Source organism: Cricetulus griseus, chromosome 3, assembly GCF_003668045.3.
Source record: "Cricetulus griseus strain 17A/GY chromosome 3, alternate assembly CriGri-PICRH-1.0, whole genome shotgun sequence".
NCBI classification, from domain to species: domain Eukaryota; kingdom Metazoa; phylum Chordata; class Mammalia; order Rodentia; family Cricetidae; genus Cricetulus; species Cricetulus griseus.
Window position 1 is genome coordinate 130,621,303 of NC_048596.1, and position 18,133 is coordinate 130,639,435.

An 18,133-nucleotide genomic window follows, 5' to 3' on the forward strand; every position below is an offset into this window, starting at 1 on the left:
CCCACCCCCAACCTACCCCCACCCCATCCACCCACCACTCCCCAGGCAGGGTAGGGCCCTCAATGGGGGCTCTGCAAAGTCCACCAAATCTTCCTGTGCTGGTCCTGGGCCCTTCCCCATGTGTCCAGGGCCAGAGTGTAACCCTTCACATGGGATGGGCTCTCAAAGTCCCTTCTTGCACCAGGGAAAAATACTAATCCACCACCAGAGGCTCCCTGGAGTGCAGAGGCCTCCTTATTGACATCCATGTTCAGGGGTCTTGATCAGTCTTGTACTGGCCTCCCAGACAACATCTGGGGTCGATGTGCTCTCCCTTGTTCAGGCCAACTGTTCCTGTGGGTTTCTCCAATCTGGTACAGACCCTTTCACTCTTCATTATTCCCTCTCTTCAACTAATTTCCCGATTTCAGCTTAGTGTATATCTGTGGATGTCTGTCTCTGCTTCCATCAGCCACTGGGTGAGGGCTCTAGGATGGCATAAAGAGAAGCCATCAATCTCATTTTAGGAGAAGGTCTTTTAGGTTATCCTCTCCACCATTGCCTGGATTGTCTGATCGTGTCATCCTTGTAGGTCTCTGGAGATCTCCCTGGTTCCAGATCTCTTCTCGGACCTATAGTGGCTCCCTCTGATATGCTATCTCTCATTCTGCTCTCCTCTATTCTTCCCCCAACTCGATATTTCTGCTCCTCCATTTCTTCTCCTCTGCTCCTCTTCTCTTGCTCTTATTGTAGCAGCTCCCTCTCCCCTACCCTCATGCTCCCAATTAGTTCAGGAGTTCATGCCCCTTCCAATTCATGGGGACCATTTATCCCTTAGAGTCCTTCATGTTTCCTAGTTTCTTTGGTGAAGAGGATTATAGGCTGGTAATCCTTTGTTCTATGTCTAAAATTCATATATGAGTGAGTACATACCATGTTTGTCTTTTTGTGACTGGGTTACCTCACTCAGGATGGTTTCTCCTAGTTCCATCCATTTAACTGCGAATTTCAAGATTCCATTGCTTTTTTTCTGCTCCATTGTATAAATGTGCCACATTTTCTCAACCCATTCTTCAGTTGAGGGGCATCTGGGTTGCTTCCAGGTTCTGGCTATTACAAACAATGCTGTTATGAACATGGTTGAACATATGTCCTTGTTGTATGAACATGCACTATTTGGGTATATACCCAAGAGAGGAATGGCTGGATCTTGAGGTAGACTGATTCCCATTTTTCTGAGCAACCGCCATACTGATTTCCAGAGTGGTCTTACAAGTTCGCACTCCCACCAGCAATGGAGGAGTGTTCCTTTTTCTCCACATCCTCTCCAGCATAGATTGTCATTGGTATTTTTGATTTTAGCCATTCTGACAGGTGTGAGGTGGTATCTCAGAGTTGTTTTGAGTTGCATTTCTCTGATGGCCAAGGATTTTGAGCACTTTCTTAAGTGTCTTTCAGCCATTTCAGATTCCTCTGTTGAGAATTCTCTATTTAGTTCTGCACCCCACTTTTTAATTTCATTGTTTGGTGTTTTGGTGGCTAGCTTCTTGAGCTCCTTATATATTTTGGAAATCAGTCCTCTGTCAGATGTGGGATCAGTGAAGATCTTTTCCCATTCTGTGGGTGGTTGTTTTGTCCTACTGACTGATTCCTTTGCCTTGCAGAAGCTTCTCAGTTTCAGGAGGTCCCATTTATTAATTGCAGACCTCAATGTCTGTGCTACTGGCGTAATGTTCAAGAAGCGGTCTCCTGTGCCAATTTGTTCAAGGGTAATTCCCACTTTCTCTTCTAGAAGATTCAGTGTGCCTGGATTTATGGTGAGATCTTTGATCCATTTGCACTTAAGTTTTGTGCATGGTGACAGGTATGGATCTATCTGCAATTTTCTGCATGTCCGAATCCAATTGTACCAGCACCATTTGTTGAAGATGCTATCTTATTTCCATTGTATAGATTTAGCACCTTTGTCAAAAATAAGGTATTCGTAGGTGCGTGGGTTAATATCAGGGTTTTCAATTCGATTCCATGGGTCTATCTGTCTATTTTTGTGCCAATACCAAGCTGTTTTCAGAACTATGGCTCTATAGTAGAGCTTGAAATCGGGGATGGTGATGCCTCCAGAAGATCCTTTATTGTAAAGAGTTGTTGTGGCTATCCTGGGTTTTTTATTTTTCCATATAAAGTTGAGTATTGTTCTTTCAATGTCTGTGAAAAACTGTGTTGGGATTTTGATGGGGATTGCATTGAATCTGTAGATTGCTTTTGGCAGGATTGCCATTTTTACTATGTTAATTCTACCTATCCAAGAGCATGGGAGATCTTTCCATTTTCTGGTATCTTCTTTAATTTCTTTCTTTAAAGTCTCAAAGTTCTTATTGTACAGGTCTTTCACTTTTTTGGTTAGTGTTACCCCAAGATATTTTATGTTGCTTGTGGATATTGTGAAAGGTGATGTTTCCCTGATTTCTTTCTCATTGGATTTATCATCTGTATATAGTAGGGCTACTGATTTTTTTGAGTTAATTTTGTATCCTGCTACCTTGCTGAAGGTGTTTATCAGCCGTAGGAGTTCCCTGGTAGAGTTTTTCGGGTCACTAATGTAGACTATCATGTCATCTGCAAATAGTGAAATTTGACTTCTTCCTTTCCAATTTGTATCCCTTTGATCCCCTTTTTTTGTCTTATTGCTATAGCCAGAACTTCAATTACAATATTGAAGAGATATGGAGAGAGTGGACAGCCTTGTCTTGTTCCTGATTTTAGAGGAAATGCTTTGAGTTTCTCTCCATTTAGTTTGATGTTGGCTATTGGTTTGGTGTATATTGCGTTTATCATGTTTAGATATGTTCCTGTTATTCCTGTTCTCTCCAAGATCTTTATCATGAAGGGATGTTGGATTTTGTCAAAGGCTTTTTCAGCATCTAGTGAGATGATCATGTGGTTTTTCTTTTTCAGTTTGTTTATATGGTGGATTACATTGATGGATTTTCGTATGTTGAACCATCCTTGCATCCCTGGGATGAAGCCTATTTGATTATGGTGGATGATTTTTCTGATATGTTCTTGGATTCGGTTCGCCAATATTTTATTGAGTATTTTAGCATCGATGTTCATGAGGGATATTGGTCTGTAGTTCTCTTTCTTAGTCATATCTTTGTGTGGCTTGGGTATCAAAGTGATTGTAGCCTCGTAGAAAGAGTTTGGCAATATCCCATCTGCTTCTATTGTGCAGAACAGTTTGAGGAGTACTGGAATTAGCTCTTGTTTGAATTTCTGGTAGAATTCTGCAGTGAAGCCATCTGGCCCTGGGCTTTTTTTGGTTGGGAGGCTTTTGATGACTGCTTCTATTTCATTAGGGGTTATGGGCCGATTTAATCGGTTTATCTGATCTTGATTTAATTTTGGTAAGTGATATTTATCCAGAAAGCTGTCCATTTCCTTTAGATTTTCCAATTTTGTGGAGTACAGGTTTTCAAAGTATGACCTGAAGATTCTCTGGATTTCCTCAGTGTCCGTTGTTATATCCCCCTTTTCATTTCTGATTTTGTTAATTAGCATGCTCTCTCTCTGCCTTTTGGTTAGTTTGGCTAGAGGTTTGTCTATCTTGTTGATCTTCTCAAAGAACCAACTCTTTGTTTCATTGATTCTTTGTACTGTTTTCCTAGTTTCTACTTTGTTGATTTCGGCTCTCAGGTTGATTATTTCCTGGTGTCTACTCCTCCTTGGTGTGTTTGCTTCTTTTTGTCTAAAGCTTTCAGTTGTTCTGTCAATTCTCTAATGTGACTTTCCTCCAGTTTCTTCATGTGGCACTTAGTGCTATGAACTTCCCTCTTAGCACTGCTTTCAGAGTGTCCCATAAGTTTGGGTATGTTGTGTCTACATTCTCATTAAATTCTAGGAAGTCTTTAATTTCTGTTTTTATTTCTTCCTCAACCTAGGAATGGTGCAATTGAGTGTTATTCATTTTCCACGCGTATGTAGGTTTTCTGCAATTTGTATTGCTGTTGAATTCTAGCTTTAATGCACAGTGATCTGAAAGATACAGGGGGTTATTTCAATTGTTTTGTAACTGTGGAGGTTTGCCTTGCTGCCAACTATGTGCTCAATTTTTGAGAAGGTTCCGTGTGGCGCTAAGAAGAAGGTATATTCTTTTGTGTTTGGATGGAATGTTCTATAGATATCTGTTAAACCCAGTTGGGTCATAACTTCTGTCAGATCCTTTGTTTCTTTATGAAGTTTCTGTCTGGTGGTCCTGTCTAGTGGTGTAAGGGGGGTGTTGAAGTCTCCTACTATAAGTGTGTGTGGTTTTATGTGTGGTTTGAGCTTTAGTAATGTTTCTTTTACAAATGTGGGTGCTTTCGTATTTGGGGCATAGATGTTCAGGATTGAGACTTCATCTTGATGGACTTTTCCTGTGATGAGTATGAAATGCCCTTCTTCATCTCTTTTGATTGCTTTTAGTTTAAAGTCTAATTTGTTAGATATTAGGATTGCTACACCAGCTTGTTTCTTGAGCCCATTTGATTGGAAAATCTTTTCCCATCCTTTTACTCTGAGGTATCGCCTGTCTTTGAAATTGAGGTGTGTTTCTTGTAAACAGCAGAAGGATGGATTCTGTCTTCGTATCCATTCTGTTAGCCTATATCTTTTTATGGGTAAGTTAAGACCATTGACATTTAGGGATATTAATGTCCATTGTTCATTGGTTCTTCTTTGTTTTGGATTTATTGTTGGTGGTGTCATTGAGTGTGGATTTCGCCCTCCTGTTTCTTTTTGTGTTTGGTAAAATTAGGTTATCTATTGCCCGTTTTTTTGTGAGTGTAGTTATGTTCGTTGGGTTGGAGTTTTCCTTCCAGAACCTTCTGTAGTGCTGGATTTGTGGATATGTATTGTTTAAATCTGTTTTTGTCATGGAATATCTTGTTTTCTCCATCTATAGTGATTGAAAGTTTTGCTGGGTACAGTAGTCTGGGTTGACATCCATGCTCCCTTAGTGCTTGTAGGGTATCTATCCAAGACCTTCTGGCTTTCAGAGTTTCCATTGAGAAGTCGGGTGTGATTCTGATTGGTTTGCCTTTATATGTTACTTGGCCTTTTTCCTTTGCTGCTCTTAATATTTTCTCTTTATTCTGTAGATTTGGTGTTTTGATTATTATGTGTCAGGGGGACTTCTTTTTGTGGTCCAGTCTGTTTGGTGTCCTGTAAGCTTCTTGTACTTTCATAGGCATATCCTTCTGTAGGTTGGGGAAGTTTTCTTCTATGATTTTGTTGAATATGTTTTCTGTACCTTTGAGCAGTGTTTCTTCACCTTCTTCTACACCTATTATTCTTAGGTTTGGTCTTTTTACGGTGTCCCATATTTCCTGGATATTTTGTGTTAGGGATTTGTTGGACTTGAGGTTTTCTTTGGTTGATGAATGTATATCCTCTAGCGAGTCTTCAATAGCTGAGATTCTCTCTTCCATCTCTTGAATTCTATTAGTTATACTCACATCTTTAGTTCCTGATCATTTATCCAGCCTTCCCATTTCCAGCATCACCTCATTCTGTTTTTTCTTTATTGTGTCTATTTCAGCTTTCATGCTTTGAACTGTTTCAAGAACTTCCTTCACTTGTTTGGATGTTTTTTCTTGGGTTTCTTTAGATTCTTTAAGAGATTTGTTTATTTCTTGAATTTTTTGGTTTGTCTTTTCCTCCATTTCGTGTAATTTTTTGTTTGCTTTTTCTTCTATTTCTTTAAGGGATTTTCTTGTTTCCTCTTTAAAGGTCTCTATCATCTTGCTGAGATAATTTTTGAGGTTCATCTCATCTTCATGATCTGGGTTGGGCTTTTCAGATCTTGCTGGAGTGGAGTCCCTAGATTCTGGTGGTGTCATATTGGTCTTTCTATTGTTGAGTGAAATCTTATTCTGTCTTCTTCCCATATCTTCTTCTAGTGGGTGCAGGTGGGGTCTCGGTATCTCCTCTTGTGACCCAGTGGTGTGTGGGGGCCAGGAATTCAATGTCCACAATTCTGGATTGTCTTGCCTCTCCTGGCAGTCTCCTCACTTGTTGTGGATCGTTTGGCAGAAAGAGATGGAAGAGTGGGGTGTTTCCAGATTCAGGGAGCTCCTCTTTGTCTGTGTGTGTTTACCCCAAGCAGGCGGGCACAGGCCCAGGGATGTCGGGGTGAATGATGGTTTGGACGGGGGTTGGGTAAGGGCAGAGGCTCACTCACCTAGTTCCTGGGTCGGTTGGCAGAAAGGGATGGAAGAGTGGGGTGCTACCACATTCAGGGATCAGGGAGCTCCTCCCTGCCTGGGCAAGTCTATCCCAAGCTGGCAGGCTCCGGTGGGGGGCAGGGGTGGTCGGGGTGAGTGATGTTTTGGGCGGGAGTTGGGTAAGGGCAGAGACTCACTCACCTCGTTCCTGGGTCGGTCGGCGGAAAAGGGGAAGATTGATTTTTATGTTAAATTTGTATCTTGACACTTTTCTGAAAATATTTATCAGATCTAATAGTTTTCTGATGGCATCTTAAGGGTCTCATGCATAGTTTTCTCTTCTCTTTCCTTCCTTCCTTTCTTCCTTCCTTTTGTTCATTCTTTCATTCTTTCTTTTCATTTTGTGTTTGGTGTTCTCAATGCCTCCCATACCTGGATAAGTATCTCTATGATTTCATAATATTTCTATTATGATTTTATTGAAAATGTTTTCTATGCCTTTGGCATGAAAATTCTTATCCTTCTTTTATGCTCATGATTCTTAATTTTAGTCTTTCTGTAATGTCCCATAGATCTCAAATGTTCTACTGGTATCTTCTTATTAATTTACCTTTGCCATTGTCCATATGTTTCAATTCTTCTACTTTATTTATAATATCTACTTGATATTATATCCTCTCCATGTTCTTCATTGGCAAGGCCTTTCACAGATGTTTGTATTTGACTTGTTGAATTTTTTATTTCCTGTATTTCAGTTTTCTTTCTCTCTCTTTTACTATTTCTCTCTCTATTTAAGCCCATTTCAATGTCCCATAGTGATTTCCTTGTTTCATTTAGCTGTTTGTGTTCTTTTATTCACAAGTATATTTGTTTCCCCTTTGACTTCTTTGAACATACTTAATAATCATTGTTTTGACTTTTTTGTCTGGGATTTTATCCAGCTCATTATCACTGGAAGGCATTACTGTGGGGTTAGTAATTAGGGTAGGAATAATATTGGACTTGAACCTTGTGGCACTTGTTTTTTGCATTTGGACTTGCACATCTGTGGTTAGGTTGTTAGTTGTTTTGTTGTTGTTGTTGTTTTGTTTTGTTTTTAGTTTTTGAGACAGGGATTCTCCGTGTAGCTTGAAGCCTGTCCTGGAACTAGCTCTTGTAGACCAGGCTGGTCTTGAATTCACAGAGATCCGCCTGCCTCTGCTTCCTGAGTGCTGGGATTAAAGGCATGTGCGACCCACCACCTGGCTAGTTAGTTGAATTTTTTGAACCAACCTTATTCTTTCAGTGCAAGTGTTTTCAATATTCAAGAAGGATGAGGTTACATTAAGGTTAAGGGGTATTTTTTTCTGTTAGACCGTGTTCAGAGTATCAAACTCCTTCCCATTACTTCCCTTAAAGCAGAAATGGCACACAACTAACCCTTAAACTCCAACTATTTTAGGGGATTAAAAACACTGATCATACAGTGTATACTAAGATATTAGTTACTGTGAGTACGAGTGGAAAGAGAAAAAACAGAAAGATAAACGATTTATATAAATCGTTGGGTTGACAGAGAAAAAGTAGAGAAAGGAAACCAATAGAAAGGGGAATGGTAGGGACAAAGGTGGGGGATGAGGTCATTTGGCTGAAGGTAGAAAGAAATGAGAGAGATGCAACCAGATAATCTAAATAGTCACAGCTCTCAGGAGGCTGAGCCACAGAGACCCTGAAGACTAAGCAAACCCATTTTCTCTGAGAAAGCCTTCTAATCTAAAGTTAAAGGGAAAATAATGGAGAAAAGTAAAAGAGAAAGAAAGGATGAGAACATGACAGGACACAGCCTGCTCCCTAAATTGACACTGAGTATTAAATAAATGAAGAAGAAACCTGAAAGAGGAGAGCTGGGTAGCGGTGCAGTGTCTCAATGAGCTGCCTGATTCCAGTGTCAACACTCTTGGTGTTGCTGCCTGTTCCTCTCTGGATGTTCTTTGACAAGGTCAGGTCACAGAGGCTTCTCTGATTAGTGGGTAGTCCTTCATAGACTGGTTCACAGGTTCTGATTATAGCTCTTGGTGGTTCTTCAGAGGTTGGGGTGTAAATGCTCTTCTCACCTCTGGGCTTTGTAAGGCTGAGGTCAGCTGGTTCCATCTGTGAATGTGCTTCACAGATTGGGTCACACATCTGGATGGTCCTCCAGAATCCAGTTGCAAATGATGGCTCTACCCATGGGTTATCCTTTCAGATGTTAGGCATGCCACTTGGAAGTTGTATCTGGGCTCTACTGTTGATGCTGTCTCACTAGGATTCCACTTGGCTGAATACCATGGGGTTCTGATGCAAAGCATCTTCTCCATCAACTACAGGAATTCTATTAGTGAGATTTTAGAGGATCATTCTGTGACACTTGTTTTGGGTTCACCAAAGGTTTGGGGGCTCCTATCTGATGGCTCATAGTGATCTTTTGAAATGACACGTCATTGCTGTTCTAGTCATGCTTCCAAAATGAGAGTTTTCCTGGTGTCTTTCCTCCCCAGATGCCATCTAACCTTTGTCCTTGTCCCATCCCCTTCTCTCTTTAAAATATCTGCTAATGGAAGGACAATGTGGATTTTTTCAGGTTCTCTGTTCTCTGTAATAGTTCACTGTCCTTGAGAGGGGACTCTCAAGATTACACCAATTCCTTTGGGAAGTTAACTCTAGTTTCCCTGTTCTATCTTAAAAAGCTTTGCATTTTACTTTCCAATCAGACTTTCCAAACCTTTGAGTGGTACTTTGCATGAACACTGCCTCTACACCTCATGTGAGACTGCCTCATTTCTGGTGTGTGAGTTACCTCAAACTGATTTGCCGCCTGAATTCGACAGCTGAACTTTCATCTTTTTTATTCTAACATTTAGTTTTCACACTTTAGTATATCTAGAACAGGTAGTAGCTTAAAATGGACAGTGTCTTAGTCTCTAATGTATGGTAACCAACCCACCCTGTTTTTCCATGCCAGGTTTGTATCCTGACTTTGCTTCTGAGGTGAAATTTACCTTCTTTGTCCGCCCCTGGACCCTATTCACTTCTCTTGGCATTTCAGTTGCTTCCCCAAGCATGAACCCTTTTGTCTCTGCACTAACTGCCTCTGCCACCTGGGTGTGGCCTGGGTCAACACTCCATTTAGACTGTCCCTTCTAGAAGTTAAACCCTGGGCATCTTGTAGATCTTAGTTGAGAAGTTCGCCTATTCTCAGAGAAACTTTCTCTAGACACCCAACCTAGACAAGATAGGCAATTTCTTCATGCCCATATCCCTATGTCATCTTTTGTGGGCTCTCTATTCCTACAGGACTGTAAGTTTCATTAGTGTTGGAACCTTGATTCATTAAGCACCTGTGTGTGTGTGTGTGTGTGTGTGTGTGTGTGTGTGTGTGTGTGTATGTGTGAGGTATGTGTGAGTACTTTGTGTATTGTGTATGTGGCATGCATGTGAGTGTATAGGTGCGTGCGCCCATGCTCACAAATGTAGAGGTCAGAGCAGGATGTGCAGTGTCTTCCACTATCTATCTCGACCATATTCTCTTGAGGCAAAGTCTCTCAATGAACCATAAATGTGTTGTTTCAGCTAGGCTACCTCCATCCTTCTAATGCTGGGGCTATGGATACATGAGGTCATGCCTGACTAGGTTACATCCATCCTCCTAATGCTGGGGATATGAACACATGTGACTCTGCCTAACTTTTTAGGAGAGTGTTAGGGATTCAAACTCATGCTTGCAGAACAAGGGCTCCTATCCACTGAACCATTTTCCCTCCCCCTCACCTGGTTCTTAATGCAGACATCATAGAAGGTTGGATGGACATCACAACATTAGTGTTAAGACACTTGAAGAAGACATTCAATTTCCTAGAATCCCTCATACAACAGATTAGGGGGCAGAGAAGAAAAGGGTAATCAGGAAGTAGGGATGACGACAGTGTCAGGCACAAAGAATGATGTTCCACTTTCTTTCTAACTACTGTTCCTTGTGTAACACACATGTCCCCTTCATAAGCTTCATATTGTATCCATTCAGAATGTCCTCTGTATGTTATTTTCAAATTGAGAAATTGGACATCCATTTTACAAATATTTCATATGGCAGATACACTGGGAGTTTTTTTCTGAGGTGCAAATCTCATGTTTGACTCAAGGCATTCAAACACCTGTTTTGCCTTTAAGAATTGATTTAATGTTTCCTGGTGGCGGGAGGTAGACCAGCAGCCTTGGGAAATTTCCAGCTGGAATTCTAGCCATGGAAGACACAAGCTCTGTTTTGTATTGCCTGCTTTCCCCATTACTGTGACAAAAGACCTGACAAAAAAACAACATAAAGAAGAAGCTAGTTTGCTTCATATTTACTTTACACTATGATTTAAATGAGCTTGAACTCAAACAATGGTGGGTGTTTGGGAAGGTAATGGAATCTTGAGAAGATGGAGCCTTGCTGGAGGAAATACATCACTAGGGGTGGGACTTGGGGGATTATAGCTTGGCCCTACTCCAGCTCTTTCTTTGCTTCTAGAATGCCAGTGCTGCTAGACAGAGCACAAAGCAATGGTGATTGCTCAACAGCAGCTGTCTTCCATGTGTCATGTGAGAAACCTGGCTCTTCCATTTTGCTTCTTAGCTATTCCATGGGCCCTTTGTCATGTTCATTCTCCAGCTGGTGAGTGGAATGAAGACTCTAGATAAGTCAGTCGCATCTGCTTCTTATGGGCCTCAACCCAAGTGACACTCAGAGTATCTGCTTATATTCCAGTAGCAAGTGATAGGCTCATCTAGCCAGATGGGAGGATGGTTGATTTAGTCCATGGAGGGGGTATCTCCTGGTGGTACTGCTTCCCAGGGACAACCCCACCTTCAGACAGGGAGTTTATGGTAAAGAGGGAAGCATATGACTGTGGAAGAAGGCTGCTACACAAGGGACATTTTCTGGGGGATAAAGAAACCATCTGTGTCAGCTGCAGCAGCCCAGGGTGGGCAAGAACATAGTTTCTATTGCATGAGACATGTAGGCTGTCTCCTGGCTCCAGTCCTCTGGGCTGGCACCTCTGTCCTATGGAACAGGCTTACTCTGTAGACGCCTGAGTAGAAACGGTGGTCCCCTAAGGAGACACAGATTATTAAAGAATGGCAGTCACAGAAGAATCAAGTGTGGTTCTGACTAGGAACTCCTGGGCTTTAAACACATTTTTCTTCAGGACAAGACACCCCAGAAGGCAGAAGGTCCCCAACAATAGCTCCCTGAGTCCTCTCCAGGAGACAGTTGGGTCTGGGAGCAAGTGAAACCTGGATCTGGTAGGACATAGATGGGTCTGGGATGCTTATAGTATGGATGTCACAGTTGCTCCATTTTCTCCCTGGATAGTTGCTTGGATATGATCTCTCACAGATCCTCCAAGAAAAGGGGACTCCTATGGAGCAGGTGAAGGTGGTTCTGAATTTGAACTATGCAATGAAGTAGAATGACTTTAAAACAAACAAACAAAAAACTTTGGAAATCCAGATGTGTGAATTACATTTCAGCCCATCCATGTATTTCAGGAGTAAAGCCTATAAATGACGCTTAACTTTGCAGAATGTAGGGCTAATCTTTCTGAGGTCCATTCAGCTCCTTGGATGTACAAAAGAGATCATGCTAGATTCGTCATTAAACAAGAACTATCTAAACTCAATGTCTTAGGGTTTCTATTGCTGTGAACAGACACCATGATTATGACAGTTCTTATAAAGGATAACATTTAATTGGGGTAGTTTACAGTTCAGAGGTGGGACATGGCAGTGTGCAGGCAGACATGGTACTAGATAAGTAGCTGACAGTCCTATATCTTGATTCACAGACAGCAGGAAATGAACTGCCTCATTGGGTGTAGCTTGAGCTTAGAAGACCTCAAAGCCCACCCCACAGTGACACACTTCCTTTAACAAGGCCACACCTCCTAATAGTGGCACCCCTTTTGGAAGCCATTTTCTTTCAAACCACCACATTCATGAAAGACATGAATAAGATGACAAATGGAAGGGACTTTTCCAGAAAACTGCTTTTAAAAGGGGAATATTTACTTAGTGTTATAGATAGCTCTTAGATATTTGTTATAGGGAGAAAAGTTCAAATTTAAGTACACAGTGTGATTTTCAACAGAAAAAAATGGTATTTTTTGTTCTTTACACCCCTACACACACACACACACACACACACACACACACACACACACACACACACACACACACAGCCAAAAATAATATAATATGTAAGACTGAAAAATCTGAGTGGGAGAAAAACTTAATAATTGTAGTTAAATGGGGAAACATGTGCCCTGACAAAGTTTAAGCAACACTATAGTCATCGGCGTGACTTTCTCAGGCAGATCCAATGCAGAGCTCCCTATCAGAAATAGAGTAGGCGTTTCACTGGAGCCAGGGAGCCGGAGATGTCAGGACGGGTGACAGGGTGCTGGAGAACTGGAAGTAACAGAACGGAAACTGCTTCCATGAGAACAGCCAAAGAAATCACGCAATGGTCAAGGAGACTCACACCACTCAGCCTGGATTTCCAGAACAGGAAGAGGGAATTCCAGGAAAGGCATCTACCAAGCCTGCCACCTCGCTGTTCCCAGTGAAGAAAGTAGCCAGATTCTCAACAGGGGCTTCCAACTTTCCCCACAAGGCAGGACACCTAACTGGAGTATCTACAAGGACTGACACTGCCCACTTGATAGATATCACACCAGCAGTGAGCAAGCACATGCAGGAGAGAGTAAAGGAATATCTGGGAAGCTAGAGAGATTCCCTAGGGTGTGAGGGGCTAAGGCCTTCTCAAGAAATCATACTCCCAGAATCAATGGAACAGACCCCAAAACAGGCACAGAAGAGCAGGGAAGGATGTGACCAACAGGATAGCCCCAACTCTAAACCTTCTTAATGGATTACTGGTATGGGGTCCCCTCAGGGGATCCGGGCCTAAGTCAGCCTTTGCTATGGACATCAGCTGCAGCTCTGAGAAAGACAGTACAGACTTTGGCAGGCCCCTGAACAGGTACAACTTTGGTCTTTGGCTCAGAGTAAAGGGCAGAGCTGGCCCAAGCCCCGCAACCCCTGGCATCATCTTGCTAGGGAGCAATGTCAGGATGGAATTTCAGTGACTGTAACCAGGAAACCTTACCAAGTCTCCCTTACAGCTCCCAGCTGGCCTCTAAGGCAGTGGTTCTCAACGCTTCCAATGCTGCGACCCTTTAATACAGTTCCTCATGCTGTGGTGACCACCCCCCATCCATAACATTATTTTTGTTGCTACTTCACAACTGTAATTTTGCTACTGTTATGAGTTATAATATAAATATCTGTGTTTTCTGGTGGTCTTAGGTGACCTCTGTGAAAAGGTCATTCAATTCCAGTGGGGCCTTGACCCACAGGTTGGGAACCACTGCCCTGAACACTCCTGATGCCTCCCTATGGGCCACACATAAAGTAAATGGAGCCCCTCTGACTCCCTGCCTCCTGTTCAGAGAGGAGCTCTGCTGGTGGTGCCGAAGCCAGCGTTGTTTGGGAGCAGCTGAAATGCCTTATTTGGCCTCAGCGACACTGTGGCCATGGAAAGATGAGTGGATCAGGAGGCTGGGACTATTTTCCTAGTCAGGGGTCAGATGAAAATTCACCTGTATTGCTAACATCAGATGAGGGTTTGCAGCGACTGTACCTGCCCAGGAGTGAGATGGGACACGATTCCCTGGTAGAGGTGGTTCTCAGTATGCAGGCAGCCCCTTGTGGCTCCCACATGCACTTAAGGAGTCCCTTTCCACACCTTCTCCTTTCCTTCTCCTATTCTGACTAGGACCTGGGGAAAAGATACTGAATACCACAGAGCTAGGCTGGAGTCTCTCCGTGCCCTTTCTAGATCTGTGACCTTCAGCCCAGCGTTTACAGGTCATGGTCTCAGATGAAGGCAGAAGGTTTTGTCCTGCCAGCCAGCTCTCAAAAACCAAGTTAATTACAACTGCTTGGCCGATAGCTTAGGCTTGTTACTTGATAGCTCCTGTAGTGTAAATAAACCCATGTTTCTTATCTAAGCTCTACCCATGTGGTGGGTACCTTTTTTTTTTTTTTTTTTTAACACACCAGGCTCATCTTGCTTCTCCCCCATCTCCTGGCAACTCTGTCCTTCTTCATCCCCACACTCTTATCGTGTCCATAAGTCCCATCTAACTTCTTTCTGCCTAGCAATTGGCCATTTAGCTCTTTAATTAAACCAACAAGAACAACAAATATTCACAGTGTACAAAAAAGTTATTTCATAGCACTCAGACCTGTGTCAGTGGCATGTGGAGGAGAGCTCCCAACACATTCATTCTCTGCTCTTTTGGTCACATGCCAGGCTGCATTTTCTGTCCTTCTAATTAAGGCAATAGAACTGTTAAGAGGCAAAGAGTCATCAGCGCAGAGTACATGCGTCTCTTCTGAGATAAGTCATTGCATTGTATGTTGTTTCCCCCCCCCCCACAATTCCTTTGAACAAATGGTGGAACATAAAGACTTGGTGCAAGTGAACCCAGAAGTTCTCCATCCCACAAATCCATGCACACAGGCATAAACACCAGTTATAGGGTGGAACCTAAGTGGCACAGTGCCTAGGCTGAGCACTGCCGGATTGCCCTAGAAGGTCAAGTCAATAGATACAATAGAACGTATATGTTGGGGGGGTGAGAGTAGGACAGGCTCATACTATGTTGCATACAGGCTAGCCTTAAGCCTGACATTCTCCTGCCTCAAGCTCTCAAGTCCTGGGATTATAGGTATGCTCCACCAATGCCCAAAAGTCCTTGAGAAAGATGGCCCGGGGAAGGTTGGTTGGATATCTCCACAAAATAGGTGTTTCACAAGGAAAAACCCAGGAGCCACGGGTGTGCCTTGCTTTTATGATTAGACTATTCCTATCCGTCTTTTAGTCGATGGGCTCCTGGCATTGGAATGTGGACCTGTACCCACTTAGTGTGTGTACCAAATGGAGTCCACTTCATCACAGACATCCCAAGCCAGGGTCTGTGGCTTGGCTTCGGTTCCTTTCGATTCATTGTAAACTGTGTGCCTGCAAGGAATTTTCAGTGAAACACGGTATACTGCTTTATTGAATTCCAAAACCTCCAGAGTTTTAAAAGCAAGTAGATGAGGAGTTAATGAATTCTGGGGAAGATGGATTTTGGTCAACTGTGCTTAAAAACAGAAAGATAATCTTTGCCAATTGTTTCTGTGACAGCCTGTGGGAAACCAATTCTAGTCACTAGATTAGCATTACTGTTACTTTCCTTGGGGTGCCTGGTCCAAATAGCCTCCCTCGTTACCACTCCCCTAGCCAAACAGTGTTTTCTTCCAAATGTCTTCAGGTGCCACTCAGATTTGGGAAGGTGGCCAGTGCTAGGATTTGGGAATACACATGGCATCTCCAAGCCTCCAAAGGGCCATGTAAGAGTAGCCTGTGAGTCTCCCCACTCCCCCCCATTTCCACTTTGTTTGATGGATTTTTATCCATATTTTATTAGCTTCCACATTTCTAGAGAGGATTTGAAATGTGCATTTTTGTCATGATGCAGGGTCGTGAATGCTTTGTGTGAGGTACAAATGTCATGTTCAAGCAGGGCCACAGATGCTCAAGAAGCAGTTAAAATTAAATTATCTCATTTACTTGAGTGAATCCAGAGACTGACTAGAGACATTGTTCCCAGTTACTTCACCGATGACAGTCCTGGGTGAGTGGGTCTGTTCTCTGCCTTGGAGACAGTGCACCTCTCCAGAATTGATATTTCAGTTGAATGGTTAGGATGATTCCTTTGGGATTTAGTGGCCTTAAGGGCCACCATCCTAAGGTTGCTTCTTTGTCAGTGCCTAAGATCTAGGCCACAATTGTAAGTTTGGAGCTGTTGTATTGCTGTGACTTTTTTTTTTCTTCCTAATTGTTACAGTCTTACAGATGAGTGGATAATACATTTTAAATTTGGACTATTTTCTGGTTTGTTAAGGTTTTTGTGCTGCAGTAAAAACTCTGAGTGGAAGATGGCAGAGTAGAAGAAGGCTTGCAGAAGGCCTCCGCTGGATCGCTGGCAGGGTTGCTTGTCTATGCCAGCTGGATGTAGCTAGAGAAGGACACGTGTTTTTTCTCATTGAAGCCTGGCTTCTCCGCTCCTAGGAGGTAGGTTGGGTTTGGTCCCCACCAGCCTTTTTCTCTGTAACGTTCTCCCTGGGTGTGCAGTTGTTCATGAGCTTAGGCCATGGCTCTCACTGAGATCCTGCTTTCTGGGGTGTGCCACCTGCAGGTCTGTCAGCGACTTTTCTGATACTCTTAGGGTCAGGCCATCACAGCTACCTCCCACTTAGAGAAGAGGAACCCCAGTTGGTCCTGGTCAATCTCACCCTCCTTCTTTGTCTGAATAGCAGGCCGTACTATGAGGAATGAGAGAAGCAAACAGCATTGCAGCTTCTTGATGCTGGGTTTTGGGCACAGGTGACTCTGACCCACAGCCCTGATAGTGCTGCCCATGCCCTGGGGTTGGGAGCAGAGCAGGAGGTGACAAAAGGAGAGGGTTAGGGAGTTCGTTTGGAGACAAGAGTGAAGAGCATGGCTAATGGCAGTTCTTAACATATGGGTCTCGCCCCCTTTGGGGGTCAAATGACCCTTTCATATAGGTCACCTAAGACCATCAGAAAACAAAGATATTTACATTGCAATTACAATTACCAGGTAGCAATGAAAATAACTATATAGTTGGGGGGGCAGCACAACATGAGGAACTATATTCAAGGATCACAGCATTAGGAAGGTTGAGGACCATTTAACAGAGCCTAGGCCCAGGACCATAAACAACATCTGAACAGATGGAAGCCCTCAGTGGATCTGGGGTAAACCTAGAGTGCTGAATATCCTCAAGAGGATGCTGTGGATGGTGCATGAAAAGTCCTCCACAGAAAGGTCTAGCAGAAAAACAAACATGAGCAGTAAATACTTGCCTGTTGTTCCCAACTGGATCATCATACTCTTTGAATTAGTTTGTATAGAGCAATATTCAGAGCATAGGTAAGAAGACAAATGACCAGAGCAACCATGTGAGATACTCAGAACCCTCTGGCAGCTCTGTGGCAGAACCAGGGCTAGACCTAAGGTCCAGCCATTTCCCACTTCTGTCCCTTGCTCTTTCAACCAGCATGGTCCTGGATACTCTGTCAGTTCATCGTTCAGAGTCTGGCTGTGCCAGTTCTTTGTCTTGTCTTTAAACACAGCAGATTCAAATCCTTGAATGTAAACCATTTCTCCAGGGCATTTAGAATAATCTTGCCTTTGTTTTCCGGCCCTGTAACAGAGTACCACAGACTGGGTAACTTATAAAGAAAATACATCTGTTTCTGCAGTCCTAGAGATTGGGGAGTCCAAGACCAAGGCACCAGCAACTAGTGGGGGCTTCCTTGCTACCTCATCTGATGGCAAAAGGTACAATATGATGGAAAACAAAAGGAGCAACTCACTCCCCTAATAACTAGCCTATCTCCACGACAGTTTCTGTAGATAAACTTAAAAAAATCTCTGCCTGTGCAGTCTCTGTCTAGAATAAAGGAAACCTTTGCTTTCATTTTACAGAGGCTTGACTGGTAGGGTAAACATCAATTCTACAAGAGCTTGTTGAATATGAACCCCTTGAAAGGACTCTTGTTAGGAATGGCTTCAGGGGAGCTCCGGCCACATGCTAGTTAACACTGAGAACTTTACCTGACCTTGGGTAGGCACTGCTGCCATGCTTCCTTTAAAGGTGAGGGCTGGCTGGGGGAAGTGTCTCTCCATGTTTAACATGGGGAAAGTGGCAGCATGAGACTCGAACGTGGGTCTGTGTGATTCTAGCTTCCGTATCCTTCGTGTCTGCCCACCAGCCTCTCATGTCAGTGACTTGAGGGTTAGAGGTGGTTTCACA